General features: G+C 53.9%; 1 non-coding gene across 1 annotated transcript in view; it reads left to right on the plus strand.

Annotated features, from left to right (window-relative positions):
* The first annotated feature begins 3,933 nt into the window (after nt 1-3,933).
* The window catches only part of LOC124771417, a 1,882-nt gene continuing 815 nt past the window's right edge, over nt 3,934-5,000 (plus strand). The window contains exon 1 of the ribosomal RNA XR_007013427.1: nt 3,934-5,000. This exon is cut by the window's right edge and continues 815 nt beyond it. This is a non-coding gene — a ribosomal RNA (small subunit ribosomal RNA).

A 5,000-nucleotide genomic window follows, 5' to 3' on the forward strand; every position in this document is an offset into this window, starting at 1 on the left:
TCGCCATCTATGAAAATAGGGCGAAAGCACATGCAATACCGCCATCTATGCGCATCTGACAACACTACGTCCGCACCACAAAACATACCGCCATCTGTAGGTCTCCCGCAACATGACCTCCTGCAACGACGCCACCGCCATCTATGAGACGCCAAGCCGACTAAGACAGCGATGGCGCCACAGTGCCCGCCTTTCGACGCCACCCACAAAGCCTGCAGCCTCTGTCGACCATAGCACCCATTCTCCAGTGGCTCTGCCGCACGAAGCCGTGGACCGGCAATGACTCCACCCGCACCCGTTCGTGGACCACCCCAACCGCCAAACGCGCACCTCCAGCGGATGAACGGCGGACGTTTCCCGCACTCGTAAAGTGCAATCCACCCCTATAACTTGCGTTTCATGAAGAGTTATTTCCAATATGCGACATTCCGCTGTCCCTATACATGAGCCCGCGACCCTGTACCACTTACGAGCGAGAGACGCGATCGCGTTGCTCACTGTACGAGCGTCCGATACCGAGCCATCAGCATGTCGGTCCCCATGCGCGTTGCACTCGCACTCGCAGTCGCAAAAACGTGGGGCAAATATATTACGCGGAAGAGCTATAACAGACCGAGCCCCACTGCATGGGGAGAGTCTTTGTCACAATGTACACAGATGGAACATTTTGGACTGGAACCAGATTACCCGTACACACGGCGCTGATTAGTAATCAATGCAGAGCCATCAAACTACAGCAAATATACACAACTGTCCGTATACATGCTGAAAGAGTCTGCCCACCAATGGGAACCACACGTCAGCCAGACACTCTGATCACGCACCACTCTCTGCTTCCTAACGGGCGCACATACAATATGTAAGCACCAGCAATGGAACAACATCCAGGTGCATCTTCTCCGCCACATTACACAATCCACACTATCACAACCAGACCAGGGAGGGTCCATGCGGGGGAAAATACAATATCCCAGCCTTTCGACATCCACCATTGCGCATGACCAGGCACCAACACCCCACACATGTCCTATACAACGGTGCACCCAACATCACAATAGTACCTCCTGTCACAGCGCACAAACAATGACATGAGTCAAAGACACAGGTCTCACACAAGCATAGAATTGGAGCGCCGCCTCTAATAAGCCAAAGGTGCATCCTGGACGTGACAAATCTGATCATGTCACAAGCATTCACTTACTATAATCGACTATCAAGGAACCTGCCGCCCCCGCCCCCCCCCCCTACACCTTTCCTTACAACAACGTGTAACCTAACTAACCTAACCTATGTTGTACCTTAACCTAACCTATGTTGTACCTTAACCTAACCTATGTTGTACCTTAACCTAACCTATGTTTGTACCTTAACCTAACCTATGTTGTACCTTAACCTAACCTATGTTGTACCTCTAACCTAACCTATGTTGTACCTTAACCTAACCTATGTTGTACCTTAACCTAACCTATGTTGTACCTTAACCTAACCTATGTTGTACCTTAACCTAACCTATGTTGTACCTTAACCTAACCCCATGTTGTACCTTAACCTAACCCATGTTGTACCTTAACCTAACCCATGTTGTACCTTAACCTAACCCATGTTGTACCTTAACCTAACCCATGTTGTACCTTAACCTAAACCCATGTTGTACCTTAACCTAACCCATGTTGTACCTTAACCTAACCCATGTTGTACCTTAACCTAACCCCATGTTGTACCTTAACCTAACCCATGTTGTGCCTTAACCTAACCCATGTTGTTGCCTTAACCTAACCCATGTTGTGCCTTAACCTAACCCATGTTGTGCCTTAACCTAACCCATGTTGTGCCCTAACCTAACCCATGTTGTGCCCTAACCTAACCCATGTTGTGCCCTAACCTAACCCATGTTGTGCCCTAACCTAACCCATGTTGTCCCCTAAACCTAACCCATGTTGTCCCCTAACCTAACCCATGTTGTCCCCTAACCTAACCCATGTTGTGCCCTAACGTAACCCATGTCTGCCTTACGTAACCCATGTTGTGCCTTAACGTAAACCCATGTTGTGCCTTAACGTAACCCACGTGTCCGCTAACGTAACCCACGTTGTCCGCTAACGTAACCCACGTTGTCGCCTAAACCCTGCTCTGTAATTGTTATACGACTCGTTCAATTAGTGTAGTGTTGCCCACCCGCAACCCTCGCAATATAGTTCGCTACTCGCACTGCCCGCTCCCCTGTGTATCGCTTCATGTTAAACACCTTGCAAGTCTTGCTGACTTTCCACATGCTCCTGCTGTACACTGTAATGTGGATGGCAGCAGGACGTACATGCCGCCCCCCCCCCCCCCCACCCCTCCCCACGTCCCCACGTCCCCACCTTGCCCCCTGCCTTCGCAAGCTGGTTGGTGACAAGTTTGCATGTTCAATGCCCTTCGCATGCGACGTACGCAGGCTACGTTGTGGTGCGGCCTGTGTCAACTGTCCGCTGATGTCGTACGCGTGAACCACAATCTGTACTGCACATTCGTCCTTATGTACTGAATGATACATCGTGGCACATGTGTGACCGTACAACGACTGCGCCCAAAAACGGCGGACCATACAGTGCAAATATTGTGCACGCAGCTACGTGTCGTCTCCCTATGAGAGCTGGATTGCAGTGTGGTACGCCATAGAGACGTGTGGAGGAACGGACGCCGTGGATGGCGATCAGCATGAGCTGTGTGTTGATGTATTCGGACCTAGTCGTCTCTCCTCAAACACCGTGATAGCATGGTGCACCGCGTTCCATATCTGCGACATGCTACAGAGGCCGGTTGACAGTCGTTCGAGCAATGGACATCGCATACGTACGGGGGCCACCTTCCACGTATTGTCTAGGCGTGCACATTTTGTTGCGTGTATGTGGGCAGACGTAGTGTGGCGTGACACCTGACACAGGCATGCAATAATCGTTGAAGTTGCTAATGGCGATGGACGCCTACGTTTTCTGGTGAAGTTACGCAAATGAAGAAATGGTAACCCGTTGTGGTGCGGTTGTTCTCGCTAGGGGTGAATCGGTGATGGCGACGATAGGTTGAGGTACTAACCGGTTGTTCCAGCGATACCCACCATGCCGATGAAACTGAACGGCATCTGGGTGTGAAGCGATACGCGGTGGTGGCTGGGTGGGACCGTCCCCGGCCGGTGAGGGGGCGCCTCCCGGCGTGCTGGCCGCGCGGTGCGTGGGCGCACGCGCTACAGCCGGCTGGTGGGGGCGGCCAGTGGCAGGCGCGCCGGCCGACGGACGCGGCAGGCGTCGCAGCTGCGCGCCGGCGCACCCTGCGCGCGGCGCCGTGCGGCCAAAGTAGGTCCTCGCGGGCCCGGTGCGAAGCGCGGTGGACATCTTCAGTGTGCTGGTCCGATTGAGGACTGTGTGCGTTGAGGATGCGCCGCCGCCCGGCGCTCGGCGCCGCGACGCCGTCTGCTGCTCGGTCGCCCCAGCGGTTCTCGCTGGTGGTTTGTATCGCAGCTGTGCGGATGTGTTGGCGCGTGCGCTGTGCTGGGAGAGTTCGCTTCGGCACCCAAGTGGGGCTTTTGTCCTTCTGTGGCGCTGGCGTTGGAGCTGCCGGTCACCGTAGGTGGCGCGTGTTGTCTCCCGCCGGCAATGCCACGACAGCACGCTCCCGGGCCTCTGTCGGCAGCGGCAAGCTCAGTTGGGAGCACGGGTGGTCGCACCGAAAGCGTCTACTCGCCTAACTCCGGGCGATTGCGCCTCTCTCGAACCCGACCAAGTACTTGGGACGGCGCTGCGCGCCGCCGGGACCTGAGAGGGTTTCGAGGTGTATTGTGCAGGGGAGCTCAGCCTCCTCCTGTTTGCAGAATGATTGAGCGGACGCTTGCGTGTTCGCGCGGGCCCCCGGGACACACTCCCGGGCGGCCGGCTGCTCAGCTCTAGTTGGCGCAGCTCCCTGGTTGATCCTGCCAGTAGTCATATGCTTGTCTCAAAGATTAAGCCATGCATGTCTCAGTACAAGCCGCATTAAGGTGAAACCGCGAATGGCTCATTAAATCAGTTATGGTTCCTTAGATCGTACCCACGTTACTTGGATAACTGTGGTAATTCTAGAGCTAATACATGCAAACAGAGTCCCGACCAGAGATGGAAGGGACGCTTTTATTAGATCAAAACCAATCGGTCGGCTCGTCCGGTCCGTTTGCCTTGGTGACTCTGAATAACTTTGGGCTGATCGCACGGTCCTCGTACCGGCGACGCATCTTTCAAATGTCTGCCTTATCAACTGTCGATGGTAGGTTCTGCGCCTACCATGGTTGTAACGGGTAACGGGGAATCAGGGTTCGATTCCGGAGAGGGAGCCTGAGAAACGGCTACCACATCCAAGGAAGGCAGCAGGCGCGCAAATTACCCACTCCCGGCACGGGGAGGTAGTGACGAAAAATAACGATACGGGACTCATCCGAGGCCCCGTAATCGGAATGAGTACACTTTAAATCCTTTAACGAGTATCTATTGGAGGGCAAGTCTGGTGCCAGCAGCCGCGGTAATTCCAGCTCCAATAGCGTATATTAAAGTTGTTGCGGTAAAAAGCTCGTAGTTGGATTTGTGTCCCACGCTGTTGGTTCACCGCCCGTCGGTGTTTAACTGGCATGTATCGTGGGACGTCCTGCCGGTGGGGGCGAGCCGAAGGCGTGCGACCGCCTCGTGCGTGCTCGTGCGTCCCGAGGCGGACCCCGTTGAAATCCTACCAGGGTGCTCTTTATTGAGTGTCTCGGTGGGCCGGCACGTTTACTTTGAACAAATTAGAGTGCTTAAAGCAGGCAAGCCCGCCTGAATACTGTGTGCATGGAATAATGGAATAGGACCTCGGTTCTATTTTGTTGGTTTTCGGAACCCGAGGTAATGATTAATAGGGACAGGCGGGGGCATTCGTATTGCGACGTTAGAGGTGAAATTCTTGGATCGTCGCAAGACGAACAGAAGCGAAAGCATTTGCCAAGTATGTTTTCATTAATC

Source organism: Schistocerca piceifrons, unplaced genomic scaffold (genome assembly GCF_021461385.2).
Source record: "Schistocerca piceifrons isolate TAMUIC-IGC-003096 unplaced genomic scaffold, iqSchPice1.1 HiC_scaffold_936, whole genome shotgun sequence".
Classification (NCBI taxonomy): domain Eukaryota; kingdom Metazoa; phylum Arthropoda; class Insecta; order Orthoptera; family Acrididae; genus Schistocerca; species Schistocerca piceifrons.